Source organism: Musca domestica, unplaced genomic scaffold, assembly GCF_030504385.1.
Source record: "Musca domestica strain aabys unplaced genomic scaffold, Musca_domestica.polishedcontigs.V.1.1 92, whole genome shotgun sequence".
NCBI lineage: Eukaryota > Metazoa > Arthropoda > Insecta > Diptera > Muscidae > Musca > Musca domestica.
This window is the reverse complement of record NW_026712441.1, coordinates 974870-995620: the sequence shown is the minus strand read 5'-3', so window position 1 is coordinate 995620 and position 20751 is coordinate 974870. Positions and strand designations below refer to the sequence as shown.

General features: G+C 34.8%; 1 protein-coding gene across 4 annotated transcripts in view; it reads left to right on the top strand.

The window, feature by feature from the left end:
- The window catches only part of LOC101897787 (uncharacterized), a 45679-nt gene that overhangs the window by 7289 nt on the left and 17639 nt on the right, over window positions 1-20751 (top strand). For 2 of the 4 annotated variants that reach the window (XM_059132032.1, XM_059132029.1), the window contains exon 1: window positions 2764-3407. The exons of the other annotated variants lie outside the window; for them this stretch is intronic. The gene's annotated coding sequence lies outside the window, so the exon portion shown is untranslated. Of the gene's footprint in view, window positions 1-2763; window positions 3408-20751 lie in introns of those variants that run through there. 4 annotated transcript variants of the gene reach the window in all.

Here is a 20751-nt window from a genome sequence, read left to right as displayed (position 1 = left end):
TATTCATAATCAGCATAAAATTCTAAGACAATTTAACGATGTCCGTCTGTCGGCCCACATGATTTGACGTAGAGCGTCAACATTTAGCAGAACAATTTGTATTGTGCCTAGGATGGTTGGCATTGAAAATGAGATATATCGGTCCACGTTTTGGTATAGTCCCCATATAAGGGTGCCTTTCGGTTTTCGTTATTTTGTTGATTTTTTTCACGAATTTTTATAAAATCGGTCAGTATGGATTTTGCTCATGTGGCGAAACATTGTATGTATAGGTCCACGTTTTGGTATAGCCCCCATATAACGGTACCTCTCGATATTCGGTATTTTGATGATCTTTGCCACATTCTTTCACTTATTTGTCTAAAAATAGGTATTTGTAGGTTATAATAGGTCTGCTGCATGACGCGGCGTGGGAAAAGTGGGTCTATACGATAACGTGGACCTGCATAGGCAACTTTTGTCCCAAACCATTAGAGTATTCAAATGCGGAACTTGAAAAAAATCGGTGAATAATGAAGCTAAAATCATCAAAATACCGAATATCGGGTGGTACCGTTATGTGAGGGCTATACGAAGACGTGGACCTGCAGAGACAATTTTTTGTCATAGATGGTAATATCCATTACGAATTTCAAATACCAAATTTGAAACAATTCCGGTGAATAATGTCACTAAAGTCTTCTAAATACCGAATATCGGGAGGTACCGTTATATGCGGGCTATACGAAGACGTAGACCTGCAGAGACAATTTTCTGTCATAGGCTGTAGTATCCATTTCGAATTTCAAATGCCAAATTAGAAACAATTCCGTTGAATAATGTCGCTAAAGTCATAAAAATACCGAATATCGGGAGACGGACGGCCATCACTAAATCGATTTAGAATTTTATGCTAATTTTTGTGGGGTCTAAAATGTATATTTCGAGGTGTTACATACGAAATGACAAACTTAATATACACTCCATACTATAGTGGAGGGTATAATAATACTTAGAATGACAACTCTAAATGTACCAGCACAGCAAACGTTTGGAAACGTTTCTTGGTGATTCGTTCGCAAACGCAAAAACTCGGCAACTCATAGCTGAAGTACATCGAGGCAATCGTATTGTTTGTGTACTTCTGGCATTGAAGTGTGTGCAGTACAAAACGATTGAAAACAATTAAAGTGTTTGTAACTTGGTGTGAGCGGTCCGTTATTAGCCTCGTTGGTTTTCGTACGCTGATTTAACTGCATTCTGCACCTATTATTCAAGTAATTTTTATTTGAATTTCAACCGCGAATTACGAATTAAATTCTAAAATTACAAGTAAAAAAATCGAATTAGAAATTAAATTTGCGAATTACAAGAAAAATGTTTCGAATTACATTGGAAAAGAGTGTAGTACTTGCAGTTTCAAATGGAACTTAAAATCGAATATTTAATCGCAATACTTTTTATTATAGAAATTGGAGTTATCTCATTGTGGAAGGTATTAAAAGGCTTTTCTATTCTAACTCAAGTCATTGGCATACATTAAAATTTGCTTTATTCTTTAACATATTAATCCAGTCGATAACATAATGCAAGCAAGACACGATACAACTGCTTGTACACCTTACAGCAGTTGTCTTCAAGATTGTGTTGTTTTTTTGACCGGTTGTACGAAGTTGATATTTAGCATGTTGTACCAACTCACTATCAACGTGAACGTACGACACCCGCAACTCGTCGATTCTCAGGGTTACAGTAACTGGTTTCACTTAAGACCCCTCACAGTGCAAACAATTGTAAACTTTAACATGGGGATGTCATGCGAGGTAACCAATTGACTCCCTTTGCATTACTTTCCTGATTCACAGTCATATACCAGTGACCAAAGACTAAATCCTATCTAGTTCAATGTATACAGTTCGAATAACTTCTTTGTTGGTTGGTTTTTTGGTGGTAGTTTTTTATTTATACTTGGGGACACATCTTGTATTGTTACGGCTTATAGGACGACCGACGAAACAGAGTTAATTGGAATTTTCATTGCTAACGGGTAAGAAGTTAGTGAGACAACATAAGATTTTCTCTCGAGAGATCGCAAAAAGTAAACGAATAGCATTTTGCAAAACATTTAAATAAAATAAATAAAAACATAATGAATGAAATAATAAATATTCCTGCATCTCCAATTGATATAGGCATGGGCTATGGTGCTCCACGGATGCACATTTTTTTGCTGGATTTGTCTCTCTAATGATAAAAATAGCTCATCCATCATCCGATCTTAAATTATTTATTTTTCATCTTTGCTTTTTGTAAAATAAGACCACTTGTTGGATAGGTATTTTTTTAATATTCAAATGATACCTATGATGTCAATATCAGTTGAGTGGATCCGGATCCAACTCGGGTCTTGGACACAGACTTTTAGGTCAACTATCCGTGTCCGGATCAGGGTACAAATACCTAACTCTGGAAAAAAATTAAAAAAATCCCAGAGTTTCTACTGCATTATACTTGTACCAAAAAATTCTACAATCAGGACAAAAATATCTAAACACTCACCCACCCACCCACTTGAATCTAATACCTATTTTACTTGTATGCTTCTCTTATTGACCAAAAAAGAACCTTTAAACCTGTCATTCATTCATCTACTGCACTTAACGGTCGTTGAAACGCCAACGTGCTCATTGTGTTCAGTGTCCATGTCATGTTTCACTCAACTGGTGAGAGTTGTCTAAATTAAATGATGTTATTCACGCTCTCAAATTGCACTCACTTGCGTTCACGACTCTCAACTGAGTTATTTGTATTCTGCTTTTAACGCGAGTTGGTTGTGTTTTTGTGGACGGAAGAAATACAGATCTTAATTTTGCAAGCCAACTTTATTCTTCTGATTTTTTATTTAGTACATAAACTGAATTCAACACAACGTCTGTTGTATCGCGCATCGTCGTTGGTATACGTGTGTATTTGTGTGTCTGCTACTGTTGCCCGTCCCCATTTATTGTAGTGACAAAAACAACAACAAAATTGAAGAGAAATTAATGAATAAAAAAAAAACAAGAATACAAAGAAATAAATTAGATTATTAAAGAAGAAATAAAAGCAAGAAAGAAACCAAAAGCTGCAAATAAATGTTAATTAATAAATGCAAATACAAGCATTTGTGAAATAAAGAAAGAAAAAATAATTTTAAACAAAGAAGAAAAGAATTTCAAAGTTGAAACCAGATATTCCAAGCAGACAGCGTAATAGGAAACGAGAAAAAAATAAACGAAGAAACTGCTGTGTGGAAATTTTTATTATTACAGAAGAGTACTATAAAATTATTTTTAAAGATTGTCTGTGCTGCACAGAACAACACAAAGCGCAATAAAGAGGAACAGAAAACCTGAAAAAGAACGGAATAAACCAGCAGAAGATAAAGGGTAAATAAAACAAGTATACAGCAAAGCATATACTATTTAGGTACTTGTACGTACACTGGGCCCCAGGAAAAAGGGCGACGTCAAAATAAGGAAAGAAGAAAGAAAATCCCCGAACAGTAAAAAACAACAACAGAGCAGCCGTGCTAAGTTGTACGTACATAAGAGAAAGGAAATTGTGTAAAGTGATGGTTTTTGCGCCGTTTTTTTTATTTTTTGTTTGTTTTCGCTGGGGATATTGTGTATGCATAGCCGAGTTGGTGTGTGTTTGTGTGGCGCGAGTGTATATTTTGCTGGCTGTGTGTTTTGATATTCTTTTTTTCTCTGGTGAATGACGACAAAAGGTCGGACCCGGACCGGTAATGAATGTATTTGCTGTTGTTATTATTGTTCTTCGTTAATGTGTGCGTGAGTGTATGCTTGCTGCTGGATTTTTTGGCTTTTTTCAGAAAAGACAGACATAGCGAGAGTGAGTGAGTGTATTTTATTTTCTGAGAAAAAGAGGGTGTTGGTTGAGTGCGAGAGAGAGCGTGTTTTTGAGAAATTGAGTTGGCCATTACGTTGGGAGTTTTCTATTGAATTGGAATATCCAGCCGACAGTTATTGCTGCTACATGAAAGTATTTACTAAGGCGTGTAATAAACACCCCCAACCCTACCGGTGGGAAATTGTGACTTGTTCCCTCATCACATTTGCTTGTATGTATCCATGTACTAATGCAAAACAAAATATATGCCCATGACTACATACTACATGTATGTAACAACTTGATGTATGTACATTTGTCTATAAATAAAATGGAAATAACGCGTTGAACCTATGCTCATAACCACCAACTTACCATTATTTTACTATTATTGTCGGCTTTCTGTTCGTTCGTTGTTGTGTTGTTGCGGTGATGTTTCATGTTACCGATGAATGAGTCAGTGTTTATATTTCTCTATATATCATATGTATGTATGCATTGTATATACAGATATTGCTGTATATAAAATACATCAATGACAATTGTTTGGGTGCGTTCGTGTCTATATGTGAGTGAGTGTGTGTGTGTGTGTTTGTGTGAAAAAGGTTGTTTAATTATATGTATTGTATGTGTCGACGGTTGATTCACAAGGGGGGTAAGGGTATCTGATGGGTGACATGAAAATGAAAAAAAAAAAAAAAACAAAACAAGAGTGGAAAAATAAAAACATTACCAAGTAATTAATCCATGAGAAAACATTTGTCACGAAATTTAAGTTGGCTTGAGTGAGTGGCTGGCTGGCTGTAATCACAACTATAATATTTTTGTAATATTTTTTATATTAAATAAAACCATGGAAATTTTATTTATTCAAGATAATTATCTTAAAATTTGATCATATGACAAAAAATATTTATCAGCTGTTCTAATATGGGTACGGGTTTGGGCTTTTTATATCAACATTCTTACGAGTATGGGGTAAAATTACGTATTACGTATGGTATTGAGCTTTAATTTGGAGATTACGATAATATGAAAAATGGTGTGAGAATTAATGTACAAACTAGGTGGGTATTTGAAGTGCGTGTTTTAGTCGCGGCTGGACGTCATACAGCCCACCTAAAGTAATCTAATCAATTATTAATTATGATCAAATAAGTAGCTATTTTCCCTAATTGTATGAAGGAAAGGTGCATTTTCATACGGACATAGGTCCTGAACAAAACTCTTTTCTGAAAAATTTGAACGTTTCCTGGAAATAAATCTCCACCAAGCTAATAATTTTTTCCAAGGTTTCTGATTTTGGATTTCATTCCAAGATTTCTAAGTACTTTTAAAAAAAAAAAAAAATTGGAGATTTCTTTAAATTTGTTGATTTTTGACCGATTTAGAAAAACTTTCCGATTTCAGGGGCCACGTCAAAATCAGAATCGCAAATTTCAAAGGTTTAGTAACGTAACAAAACTTTGCTGCGTATATCTTCTATTCGCTAAAGATATCATTTACTCAGAAAGGGAACTTGTTCAAGTTTCTATATATAAAGTTCTGTATCTATAGACGTAAGGCCATCTATAGCTCTGCTTTGAATATTATGATTTTCATAAGTCTTTGTTGAGAAGAAGACCTTCAAGGGTGCCCTACAAGTGGGTGACTTTCTACAGATCTTTAGAAGAAAGATCTTTGTGCTTTATAGGTTTTATGTAGACGACGATTTTTATACCAACAGGGTGAGATAAAAAACTGCAACAAAGTCAAACCCCATAATTTTAAAATTCTTTAAATTTTATTGAATAAAATATGTCGGAAATAGCATCAAATTTTAGAACATGTTTAGATTTGTTTCAATTGGTCACCATTGGCACGAATGTTGCTCTGCGTTATTTTGGCTCATTCCCGGCGAAGCGCTTGCTTGAGGTGATCGACACTTTGGTATTTTTTAGTGCCATTAGTCCAACGGATTGGTATCCGAAGATTTTGGTGGCCACCGTGCGCTGGAAATGAAGCGAGGAACCTCATTTTGTAACTGAGTCCTGTTGGAATGTCCAAGGTCTGCGGCCAAAGTGTTTGCTTTAACTCTTTTGAGTTTATTTTCTTTCTGTTGCGGTGTAAGTTCTTGAACTTTTTGAAATTTCAATGGCTTTACCCCGAACTCATTTTTCAATATTTGTCGAATGGAATATTGCGATATGTTCAGTTCACGAGCCATTTTTCGGTCACTGCGACGAGGGTTTTGATCAAGTCGCTTCCTTACTTTTCGAACCATTTCTGCTGATGTTGCTGTTTTCTTCCGTCCACTTCCTTGACGTAGGGCTACGTTACCAGTATCACAGTAACGAGTAATGGTACGAGACACAACAGATTTATTCACATTTAAATGCTGGAATGCTCTAACGATAGCCACTTGTGGTTTTCAATACCACGCCTGAATTCCATCACAAATATTTTTTTCTGGAAAATTCTCACCAGAATGATTTTGTACGCTTGTAAACAGTATAATGATCTGTCGCTGGAATAATTTTAACAGCTGTCGGACGAGTGGCTTAGAAATTGCAGCAGTCTGAATTTTGATGCAGTTTTTTCATCTCACCCTGTATAGACGTAAGGCCATCTACAGCTCTACTTTGAATATTCTGATTTCTATGAGACTTTATTGAGTATAAGACCTTTATGGGTGACCTATAAATGGGCGACTTTCTACAGATCTATAGAAGAAAGACCTATGGGGTTTATATCAAAATATCCTCCATAGGTTTGATATAGACGACGATTATTATATCTACATCACATTGAGGTACAGGTTATTATGTATTTATGATTTTGTTTGTAATATGAAGAATATGGACCCAGTAGTTATTTTTGAGGATTCCCATAAAATTTTTTCAGTTTTTTTGTCTCTTTTTCGACTTTGGAATTTTCTTTTACGTAAAATATGACTCTCTTTATACACATTATATATACATACAAATTTCGGAATTTAATTATTTTCTTATAAGGTTTCCCCGTTCTTTATTTCCTTTCACTGAATTGAAAAGGCATCTTTCATGAAATTCCAACTATCAAATATATAACCAGCAGACCATTCGCAGTTCCATCAAGTGAAGCTGTTGTAATGAATGATATAAAATGTCAACACCAAGCATTTTTCATTGCTTTTGTATTTGAGTATTAATTTTCCCCTTATCTTCACAGTTTGCTCTTAAGCGTTTCCTTGCTTTCCGCAATTGTATTTTGCAGATATTATTTTACACGACCAGTATCCGTTGGAGACACTGTCTTCAATGCTATTTATTTTTTGTTTGGTTTCAGTGCTACGGATTGGGGTACTCTTGCTTCCATAATGATAACGATGACGATGATGCTGGTGGTTGTTGTACTTTAGATGATGAGGACGACGGCGACGGCAATGATGATGCCAATGCTGCTGCTGTTGCAGCTGTTGTTGTTTCGTTGCCAGCAGCTGTGGTGTTTCTTCTTCTCCTTCTTTCTTCTTATTTCATGAAACCAAGCAACCAAACAACATATCTTGAAATTTAAGTGGGTTTTTTGTTTGCTCCATCATTATGTCTGGCTTGGCTTGGCTGGCTGGTTGGTTAGCAAGCCATGTTGACTGACTGCCTTGCTAGCTAGCTTACTCAATGCAAACGTGTTAACACGACCTACGCCTTTAGAAATATATAGAAATTCATAAAAAAAAAAAAACAACAAAAGCACCAACATCAAGAAATATATACATTAACCATTTAACTTATCACCTTTTCTTTTCAAGTTGCTTTCTGGTTTTACCCTACTTCTCATACGAAAAATGATCTATTTTTTGTTGTTGTTATTTCAAGTTTGTATGCTGATGGCTTTTGTCGCTGCTGCTGCTGCTGACCCTTGTCCACAACGGAATAGAATATAAATCATTTTCGTAAGACCACTCAGAGTGCTGTTGTAAAATAAAGGAAAAGTAACTCGCCACTTTTCCAGACGACAGTATGATTCATTCATGGGGAAAATATTAAGTAGAGCTGAGCTGGCTGGCCGGTCACTTATGTGTGCGTTTGGGATTTTGGCTATGCAGGTTCTTGGGGGGAGCATTGGCGAAGCAAACTTTGTTAGTTAATAGTTCTTTAATTATATCATTTTACAGTAACTCATCTTTGTTATATTGAAATATAAATACTTTTTTTGTTTAGTTGCCCATTCTTCCGAATTGAAGGAAAATTTTTAATATGATTATGCCTCTTTATGGTCTGAGTTATCCGCCCGTCATTAAAGTCATATTGCCTTTATTTATAGGCGTACTTATGAAGTCTTACTTTGGTTAAATGGATGTGTCCCAGAAATCTTCAAAATACCGAAAATCGGGACCTAACGTTATGTAGTGGCTATACCAATTAGTAGAAATAAATCGAACATCTTTCGCAAGGGGAGAACACAGAACAGCTGTCAAGTTTCAGCTGATTTGTTTGGAAATTGTGGCAGAAACCTTCAAAATACCGAAAATCGGGAGCTACCGTTATGTAGTGGCTATACTAATTAGTAAACCTGTAGCGTATATTTTTGCAGGGAGAGAACATACCTACCAGCAACCCCACATGCCAAGTTTCAGCTGATTTGGCCGAAACCTCACCATGGCCGGCGCTTGAGTTCTGGTGGCCAACCGAAGGTGCACATTTTCAGCTGACTTCTTTGGCAAGTAAACACGATCATTTTGTTTGTTTACAAACTGCTGTATAACGAATGTTACCTCATCGTAGAAATCAAATTCGGCAGCTCACCACTTTCGGCCAAGCGAAGCAACTCTTGAGTCTATTTTCCTTCTGTTGCGGTGTAAGTTCTTGCACTTTTTGGAATTTCAATGGTTCCAGCTAAATATATAAGGAAATCACAGTATCACGCTTAAATTCCTTCACGAATACCTTTTTTTCTGGAAAATTCTCACCAAAATGCTTTTGTACGCTTGTAAACAATATAATATAATAACTGGACAGCTGCCGGACAAGTGGCTTGAAAATGACAGCAGTCTGAAGTTGGTTGCAGTTTTTTCATCTCACCCTGAGTATATAGGGAGATTTAGCGATACTATCTAATAAGCTTAGCAGCAAACGACTATATTTTATTACAATCACAGTCTGTTCACTAATTTTTATCTACCGTATTTACATGGGAATTTCAGTACTTGTGAACTTAACCCCTAACATGAAGTGTTAAAATATTTCGTTGTTGTCGCTACCACCGAGTTTCATTTTGTTATTTTTTCGATTATGTACCCGTACCATCTCCTTCTTGCTACCATTTTTTATATCTCTTGTATATAACTTCTTAGACTTCCTTATATAATGATGACCATTTCAGTTACTCAGAATGTCTTTTGTCGTCTGTCTTATTTGGACCTGCTTCTTGCTGAACAAAAAAAAAAAAAACACAAAACTTAAACATTTTGTCTTGATAATGACTTGGTATTTTGTTTGGGCCTGTTTTGTATTTTTTTTGTTTTGTTCGTTTGCCCGTCTTTAATGTCATACCTTTAATTTTAGTTTTCTTTTATTCCCATTTTTCTTAACATTGTGTACTGTGTACTGCCATTGAGCAGCGATAACGACGACTGAAGGTTAAATCACAGACCGCCGGCCTATAGGCCACATATATAGCCACCATAATAAAAGGCTCCATAATGAATATCTTCCGTGTGATGGTGGTAAAAAACGAAGACAATACCACCAGCAGTACACATGTCTCCGGTGTTTTTTTTTTTCACTGTTTGAAATGAAAGAAAAGAAGAAACATGTGTTTGGTAACAAAAAACTTCTAATATTTCACAAAAGAAGCTCAATATCCAATGTTGCGCCGCATAATGTTCAGGCATCGATGTTCGTGGCAAAATCTCTAATTTTTGCTGTCGCCAATTTTTTAGCATTTTCGATTAAAAAAAAAAAATTATTCAAAATTGATCAAACTATTCTATCCTATGGACGCAGATAATGTTTATACGCATTCAAATTGGCGAGGGTTATGTATCTATAGTTTTTCATTGACGTGCCATATTCAGTTGGCTTGATATATGGGTCTGCAATATTCTATTGAAATAGATAATGTATCTACATATTCCGAATGCTGTGAAATGTTATCTTCCGTATCCTACTGAAGTGATAATGTATCTACATCAATATCCTGTTACGTAGATAATATATTCACATATTCCGAATCCTGTGAAATGTGTATCTTTAGCACTCTTTCGTCTTGGATAGTTTGGATAATGTATCTATAAATACCAATTGGTGTTGGATAATCAATCTACATGTTGCGAATGCTGTGAAATTTGTATCTTTAGGGTAATGTATCTGCAGTAACATATTAACGTGGATAATGTATCCGCATATTCCGAATGCTGTGAAATTAGTATCTTTTGTATAATGTATATGCAGAATCATATTGTTGTGGATAATGTAACTACATATACTAATTGCCGTGAAATATGTATCTGGATTCTTCTAATGACATGGATAATGTATATTCCGACTGCTGTGAAATAGGTATCTGCAACATCATATTGACGTGGATAAAATATCAAAATATCAAAATTACGTTGGGCAAAAATTTGCAAAAATGCAAGAACTTACACCGCAACAGAAATAAAATAGACTCAAAAGAGCTAAAGAGTTGCTTCGCTTGGCCGAAAGTGGTGAACTGGCGAATTTGGTTTTCTCCGATGAGAAAACATTCGTTGTCCAGCAGTTTGTAAACAAACAAAATAATCCTGATCCTCAGAGGTCAGCTGAAAATGTGCAAATTCGGTTGGCCACCAGAACTCAAGCGCAGGCCATAGTGATGGTGTGGGCCGCCATAACAGCCGGTGGTCGCTCCCTGCTCGTATTAATCGACCGTGGCATCAGAATAAATGTCGAATATTATCGCGAAAATATTGTGGAGAGTGTATTAAATCCTTGGGCACGCAGACATGTTCGCCGCAGACCTTGGACATTCCAACAGGACTCAGCACCATCGCAATCAGCATGCGCCACCCAAGAATGGATACAAAATGAGGTTCCTCGCTTCATTTCCAGCGCACAATGGCCACCAAAATCTCCGGATACCAATCCGTTGGACTATTGTATCTGGAGTATTTTGGAAAGCAAGGTTGGCACTAAAAATACCAAAGAGTCGATCACCTCAAGCAAGCACTTCGCCGGGAATGGGCCAAAATACAGCAGAGCAACATTCGGGCGGCGTGTGACGGTTTCATTGGCCGTTTGAGGCCATAATTCGTGTCAAGGGTGACCAATTCGAACAAATCTAAGCTAAAAGACTAAACTAAAATTTGATGATAAATTAAAAAAAAATGTAAAGATTATGGCGTTCGGATTTGTTGTAGTTTTTTATCTCACCCTGTACCTTAGACAATAAAGGTGTATAATAATCTCTCTACTTATCAATTAATGCCTGTAATGTTGTAGCGCGTATCTATCATATCCACTTTTGGCGTTGTAATGCCCATTTGTTGTAGATAATGTATCTTTACAAAATGTATATTACCAATGAACATCAGAGTTATCCAATATTTACGCAGAATGTATCTACTTTATTCAATGACAATTATTCTCTATTCGATTGTAGTCCGTTTGTTTTTGCTTAGTTTAACGCCAACCAATGGTAAAACATTTTTGCGCGATTTTTCGATAATTAAAGTGAAATCGTTTGGATTACTCATTTTGTTTTTTTTTTTCTGACTTTGCTGATATCGTGCGATAAACAAAACCAGCAAAGCAAGTCATAGTAAATTGAAAATAAAAACCAAACGATGTTGTTTTTTTTTTTTTTGATGATTTGTTTTGAAAGTTTTTATTTTGTTTATTCACACATACACATACATAGATGTACCTGCATACGTATACAGATACATTTTCATTTCGTATAACACTCAATGGTTTTTGTTTATGGTTTCTTTTGAATTTTTTTCGGCATATTCTTCATCATCATGTTTTGATTTTTATTCTTCGTTTTCTTAGAATGATTTCAAAACCACAAAACAAATAACATTGGTTTTGATTTTGAATTTTTAAGAATTTTACTTTGGTTTACCACCAAAAGACGACGACAACAACCATTAACCTTATTATGGTAATGATTAAGTGGCCTAAGAAAGTAAATTGGAGCGAGAGAAAGAGAGTGGTGGTTGGGTGGGTGGAGAAGATATTTTAGCAAGCTGGGCGAGAACAACAACAACCTCGGCAAACAAAGAACCAAAATAAACAGGCAATTTAATGATAATTGCGAAGCAAATGGAATACAACAATATATTGCCGCGAATGTGGCGGGGCAATGATCAAAGCTCATTATGATCTTCCTTCTAGAGAGCTGCACGATATCACCAGCCAGCAGAAAACACACAATAGCAGCAATGCCATGAAAACTGATGAAGAACAGTGCTTCAACCTATCTACTTGGTATTCTGAACGTCAAACCTCAAACACGACATGAACATTAATGACAACAACAGCTATATTCCAACAAAAACAAACCAAAGCAACAAATCAGCGTACAAATCTACCGGTTCTCATCGGATTTGGCCGGATGACAAACAACATTATTTCTTCGTTTTGAACACAACAAATTCATCCAGCCAAGTAACCAGTAATTCTCCTTAAATGTTAATAACATTTTAACTCATTTTCTGTGCTGTTCTCACCGTCGTTGTCGTTATTATTGTCATTCTTTGGAATGACACTTTACTTGCTGGTTATTTGTTATCAAATTATACCTGATTCTTAATGTGAAAAGATTCTCTACCTTCTCGTTTTGGTGTCTGTATTTTCGTCGATGTACCCTTTTTGTATTTCATTCTTTCTTCTATTTTGGTGGCATGTCGACATTTCTTGTGTTCTTTTCTTTGTCTCAACCACAAACCAAACATCTATCCTACTATGGATGGAGCGATGATGAGAACGATTATGGTCTGATCAACGGAGAGAAGAAGCAACTAGTAAGTTCTACAAGCATTGCCCGGATTCGTCCAGCAATTCCCATTCTTTGTGGTTTCCTCATTTGTTTTGAAATGTGGACATTTTGTTGTTTGTTCTTTCTTTCCATATTTGTAGTAGTTAGATTTCTTTGAATGTGTTCTCAGAAAGGGTTATCTATTTGGGGATCATATTGTCTCAAGTTTTTTTGTTTTGAAAAGATGTTGTAAGTTTGCTCAACGGAAACATGAAATGAGTGGACCTTGTCTCAAGATTATTCATGAAAAATGTACTGAAAATTTCAGAGAAATAACCATTTCGAGGGGGCTCGGATAATGTATGTGCAGATTTTTAATGAAACTTATTGTGTCTGCACAATTCTAATGTATCTACACATTTTTTAAGAGTAGATAATGTCAAAAGGATGTGGATAATGTATCTATATATTTCTAATGACGTAGATAAAATATCGACATGGTTAAAATAACGTGGATAATGTATATACACAATTTTGAAGACGAAGATAATGTATCTACGTTGTCAAATGGATGTGGATAATGTATCTACACTTTTTACAAGACGTAGATAATATATATACATATTTTAATCGATAGTTAATGTATCTGCGGTGTCAAAATGACGTGGATAATGTATCTACAAAATTTTAAAGACGAAGATAATGTATCTAGTTTGTCCAAAGGATGAGGAAAATGTATCTACATCGTTAAAATAACGTGGATAATGTATATACATTGTCAAAAGGATGTGGATAATGTATCTACACATTTCGTAGCAGACGTAGTTAATGTATCTACATCGTAAAAATAAAGTGGATAATGTATCTACACATTTTTCAAGACGTAGATAATGTATCTACATTGTTAAAACGACGTGGTTAATGTATCTACAAAATTTTAAAGACGAAGATAATGTATCTAGGTTGTCCAAAGGACGAGGAAAATGTATCTACATCGTTAAAATAACGTGGATAATGTATATACATTGTCAAAAGGATGTGGATAATGTATCTACACATTTCGTAGAAGACGTAGTTAATGTATCTACATCGTAAAAATAAAGTGGATAATGTATCTACACATTTTTCAAGACGTAGATAATGTATCTACATTGTTAAAACGACGTGGTTAATGTGTCTACACATTTTTCAAGACGTAGAAAATGTATATACATGTTTTAATGGGAAGATAACGTATCTACAGTGTCAAAATGACGTCGATAATGTATCTACTCAATTTTAAAGACGAAGATAATGTATCAACATCGTTAAAATAACGTGGGTAATGTATCTACACAATTTTAAAGACGAAGATAATGTATCTACACAATTTTAAAGACGAAGATAATGTATCTACATTGTAAAAATAACGTGGATAATTTTGAAGAAGGAGATAATGTATCTACATTGTCAAAAGGATGTGTATAATACATCTACACATATTTGGTGACGTAGATAATGTATCTACACAATTCTGAAGACGAAGATAATGTATCTACATAATCAAAAGAATGTGAATAATGTTTATACACATTTCTAATGACGTAGGTAATGTATCTACATCGTTAAAATAACGTGGATAATGTATCTACATATTTTCCAAGACGTAGATAATGTACATACATATTTAAACGGGTAGATAATGTATATACAGTAGCGAAATGACGTGGATAAGGTATCTACACAATTTTAAGGACGAAGATAATGTATTTACACAATTTTAAAGTCGAAAATAATTTATCTAAAATGCCCAAGGTTTGAGAAAATAACGTGGATGTATCTACATTATCAAAAGGATGTGAATGACGTATTTAAATCTTTAAAATAAAGTGGACAATGCATCTACACATTTTTAACGTGTAGATAATGTATCTACATTATCAAAAGGATGTAAATAACGTATTTAAATCTATAAAATAAAGTGGATAATTCATCTACACATTTTTAATGAGTATATAATGTATCAGTATTGTCAAAATAACGTAGATAACGTATTAACATTGTAAAAATAACGTATGTACGTATCTATCTGGATAATGCACCCACATTATCAAACTGAAGTCAACAGTGTATCTGACTTGATAAAAGGATATACATTAAGCAAATGTTGTGTATAATGTAGATAAATCAGCAAAATGTCGCATATATTTTTTATTTATTTTGACGCAAATAATTTGTCTAGATTGATGTTGGATAATTTACCTGAATAAATTTTAGTTTGCGGATAACCTTTCGTCATTATTCTTACGGCTTGTTTTTTTTGTCAGCATTGTTTCTATTTGGTCGATGGTGTATCTACATAATTGAAGGTCATAGATAATGTATCTATATTGTTGAAATAACATGCGTAATGCATCTTCAATGTTCTTATGAAGTTAATAATACATTTACATAATTCTAAAAAAACATGAACAAAGTATCTACATTAGTAAAATGGATTAGATAATGTAGCTGCATGATTGCTATAAATGCAATAATGTATCTACAAAATTCTAAGGACGTGAATAATGTATTTACATTATTTATGTAAAGTTCATTATGTATCTTTATAACTCTATTGACACGAATAATATACCTCCATTATTAAAATGAAATAAGTAATGTATCTGCTTTATTCTTTTTAAGTCAAAAATAACTTGTAATTTTGGATTATGTGTTTATAATACTGTTTGGATTAAGAGCGAAAAGATCTTCCAAGATCCTGGCCAATGTGCTCACCTTACTATCCAAATTTAAGAATGATGATTATTATTCATAGCTTATAGAATTTTTTTATTATATAGCTAAAAATTTTAAATATATTTTTTATTTTTTAGCCTAAATCTCCCTTGATGGGTTTCCCTCGTTTTTGCTGGTATAGTGCTCCAATTCAAATAATTCCCCCCATATTGTTAATAATATTTCCATTTTCGTTTCCCTGCCATATTATGTACCCATTTTTTCTTTCATTGCGGTTTAACGAAGAGAAGAATTTTCCCCCCTTAATGATCCTCTGTGCGTGCCATTTAACCAACAACAAGAAAAGAATAAGATTTTTTTATAAAATGTTGCCGACATATGACGTCGTGCAACGATCCGTGGATGGAGTAAGGGAAATAAGCACAAAAAGAAGAAATCCAAGAATAGTATGGTTAGGTTTTTTGTAGTGCGTACCGAGCGCGTAGCAAAGTTCAATATACCCCACATTGGCGACGTTGTGTGTCTGGGTTCTTCTTTGCTACATTCTTGCATGTGGATCCAGATCCAGACTGTCGGTCGGCCTGTTCCTGTGAATGTGTGTATGCCTACATACAAACGTGCGTTACATGAATACATATAACTAACTACCGCTTTCCGGGCAATTGTCCATTTCCTATTATAAAAATGCTATTTAATGATTGATGTTCTTATTGATAGATGGACATATGGATGGATGGAATTAATAGATAGTTGTAAAATTGACATTTTATCAATTTTTTCTGATGGAATACCCCATCCTAATAAATGCATGAGAAATATTCAATATTTATTAAAAGTTTTTCTCTTTGTTGATAACGTCGAAATAGAGAAGGATGGGATTAATTGTAACACAAAAACGCACTCGAAAATACCCCTCCCAAATTCTTAGGGCTAAGTCGTAATATACCACCAGAATTTATGAAATCCATGGTATTTCCCTATACAAATACAAAAAAATTAAAACAGAAAAATCTTCTTCCCTTTACAGGGTGAGATGAAAAGTCTGCAGCCAACTCCAGACTGCTTTCATTTCTAAGCCACTCTGTTAAAATAATTCCAATGGCAGCTCATTATATTGTTTATAAGCGTACAAAAGCAGTTTGGTGAGAATTTTCCTGAAAGGGTAGCCCGACGTCAATGAAGTGGACACGGTGGAAAACAGCAATATCAGTAGAAATGATTCGAAAAGTAAAGAAGCGAAACGATCGAAACCCGCGTCGCAGTGGCCGAAAAATGGATCGTGATCTGAACATATCGCAATATTCCACTCGGAAAATATTGAAAAATGAGCTCGGGGTAAAGCCAATGAAATTCAAAAAAGTGCAAGAACTTTCACCGCAACAGAAAGAAAATAGACCCAAAAGAGCTAAAAAGTTGTTTCGCTTAGCCGGGAGTGGGGAACTGCCGAATTTGGGTTTCTCCGATGAGAAAACATTCGTTGTCCAGCAGTTAGTTAACAAACAAAATGATCGTGTTTATTTGCCAAAGAGGTCTGCTGAAAATGTGCACCTTCGGTTGGCCACCAGAACTCAAGCGCCGGCCATGGTAATGGTTCGGGCCGCCATAACAGCCGATGGTCGCTCTCCGCTCGTATTAATCGACCGTGGCATCAGAATAAATGTTCTGGAGGGTGTATTAAAGCCTTGGGCACGCAAATACTTTGGCCGCAGACCTTGGACATTCCAACAGCACTCAGCATCATCGTACTCAGCACATGCCACCCAAGAATGGTTACAAAATGAGGTTCCTCGTTTCATTTTCAGCGCACAATGGCCACCAAAATCTCCGGATGCCAATCCCGTGGACTATTGTGTCTGGAGTATCTTGGAAAACAATGTTGGCACTAAAAAATACCAAAGTGTCGATCACGATCAAGCAAGCGCTTCGCCGGGAATGGGCCAAAATACCGCAGAGCAACATTCGGGCAGCGTGTGACGGTTTCATTGCCCGTTAAAAGGCCATAATTCGTGCCAAAGGTGACCAATTCGAACAAATCTAAACTTATTCTAAAATTTGATGATATTTACCACATTTTTTGCTTTCATTCAATACAATTTTAAAAAAATGTAAAAACTATGGCGTTTGACTTGGTTTTTTTTTATGTCACCCTGCATAGAAAAATAAAAAAATGTATTTTGTTCATTCATAAAGGTATTCCGGCAGACCCAAGCTATTCTTTTCATTCTGTTTTGTATATTTTCATATTTTTTCCTTTCAGTGCATTATCAAATGCAATTACGACTCTATAACGAAATTTTGAATGTTTCCATTCACTTGAAAGGCCAATGAATTGCAAAATTCTCAATTTGAAATAGAGAACGTGAAGTTTATTTTGTTTTCGTTGTATTTTTATATTTTTTTTTTTTGTATAATCAACAATCAATTTTGTTTTTGAACCGTTTGTGAACAGAAGCCTGAGGGCGGGGGCAGAAACACAATGGAAAAAGTGTGCATAAAAAACGTGGCATGACCACCTTTCACAAGGTGATCAAACAACGTGACAGAAAAAATTGCTATAACAAAAGTGCGTTCTTTCCTTTTTTGCATTTGAATTGTTGTTGTGTGCTTGTATTTAATTAATTTTTTTCTTACAAATTCTTCTTTTAACGCAGAATTGACAATTTGCAACAAGTTGATTAATTGTTTTTTTTTCTTGTTCTTTTTATTTTGTTTTTTTTTTTTTATCAAAATGGGTTCATAGGCAGTCATTTAAGTGCCATTCGGATAACTTGTTTCAGTGTGTATGTGTGTGTTTGTCGCGATATAAGTGTGTGACATTTTTATTGTAAAACTAAATCTAGGCTGAGGCGTTTAGAGGTTACCATTTCAATGTGACACTCACTCACATTGTCTGCTTTTTTGCGTTGCTTTTTCTTGTCGATGTATTTTGCAAAGTAGCAAAATTATAATGTTCCACTAATCGTATTTGGGTTTCTCAAGAATTTGATGACCTCCACCCATAGAACCCTATTGAAAAATTATGAAAGACCTCTTTATATAGAAGATACAAACATGTAAAAACCTTATATTTTCAGAAGAACTATTTCGATGAAAGTTTCTATTTATCCTAAATTTGGAATCTAAAATTCACAATTTATTCAGTTCGGCAAAATGTTTTAATCAAAATTTCATACATCGTTCTAAATTTTCAGACTTTCAAGGTTTTTTATATTATTGAAAATTTTCCTTATTCGGAAAATGTTTACCTTTTACACCGAAAAGTCTTCAAAATCTTTCATTTTTAAGATTACTGAGGATGGCATTTGTAAAAACATTGCACAATGGACACACATCAAATTTTTGTGTCCAAACCTATTTCAACGTCTCCATATGTGAACCCTAGAAACCAACAGTGACCTCCTGGCCCTAATCCTAATTCTATTTCGTGAGGATTGGTCATCAATTGTAACCTTTAGAGAGATTATAAATTAATGTTGACAGACAGTCGGACATACATAGCATGATCGACTAAGCATGTCGTGATATGGTGATCGGTATACTAAATGGTGGGTTTAAGACCAATATTTCAATGGAACTTACATACCCCCACAGTATAGTGGAGAAGTGAATAAAAATCTACCTCCGCTTCTAGAACGCTGGTAATTAGAACTAATTAACCAGTTTTTTGCACCTTCATTTTTTTAACTGCACAAATCTAATCTATTTAATAATATTAAAATTTAATTAGCAAATATTAGAAACAAAACACTTCCATTAAATTGTTGTTCATTCGGTATACTGTTGTATCTCTGAGAGGCTAACGCGTGATCAAGATATAATCTCTTTGTTATTCGCCGTTTTCTTTGCTAACTTTTCTTACAAAAAAAAAAAAGAATAAATAAATGAAATAAAAATAGCAAAGGCTATAGACTTTCTTGGCCGACTATATGATACCGTACAACACTACAATATATGGGAAAACCTCCTTTGGTCAAAACCCATATTAGTCGGTTTCTTTGTAATAATTCCATACAGTCCTGCGCAAATGTTACTTTTGGTTTTCGACCGGTGCATTTGCCCAATATTTACCACTCTCTGTCGTTCTAATTGGTATTCAAAACAATTTCACATAAAAACCCCTATACTGAACCTTACCCTACCTCCATGCAAGCAGGAAAATTTCATTATAACTTCTGCGAAGAGACAAAACCCTCAAAATAACTAAAATCCAGAAGAATATGTATATAAGTTCTATACCAAAACCATATACCAAATAAGAGCTCAAAATACCAACATTTGGCGAAATTAGTCGGGACTAATTACGTAAAAAATACTTTAAATCGGGAATTTCCCATTATATGGCAGACCAACATGACCCTTTTTTAAACTAATGATTCTTGAATATTTACTCAAAGATCTTTATAAATTTTAAAGTTCAACACGGTGAGATAAAAAACTGCAAGTTTATATTTGTTCGAATTGGTCACCTTTGGCACGAATTATGGCCTATAAAGAGCCAATGAAACCGTCACACGTTGTCCGAATGTTGCTCTGCAGCAATTTGGCCCATTCTCGGCGAAACGCTTGCTTGAGGTGATCGACACTTTGGTATTTTTTAGTGTCAACTTTGCTTTCCAAAATACTCCAGACGCAATAGTCCAACGGATTGGTATTATTAGCTGTTACTGGAATAATTTGTCGGACAAGTGGCTTAAAAATGACAACAGTCTGAAGTTGGTTGCAGTTTTTTCATCTCACCCTGTATATTAAATGTTGCGTTATTTAGTTTAAAGTATTGTGTTGCCTAGGTCTGTGCATGGACTACAGAAAATTTGGTTTAAGAACCAGAAACGCTTTTTTACTGGTCTGAGTTTACTATCACTTAAATTTACAAAACAACATTAAAAAGCATCAAAGTTCGGCCAGATCGAACCTTTAATACCCTCCACCATAAGAAAGCAAAGACCTAAAATGGTAAAGACTAGACAAAATGCATTCTGAGCAAATGGTTTTTGTCTGTACTGTCTGGGTAACAGCTTATGGCAGGACCATGTTAATATAAAAAAATATATTTATAGAAAAAAATGACAAACAAAAGTTTGAAAAATCCAAAAATTGGGTTTCAAAATGCTATTCCATAGACTTTCCAAAATAATTGCATATTGCCTAAGCGGTTTAAATCGCATAACATTTCTAACTATGTTGTTACGATATCATAACAACAGAGGTATTTTCACAGGGTTGCCATATCTTGACTCTGTCTTG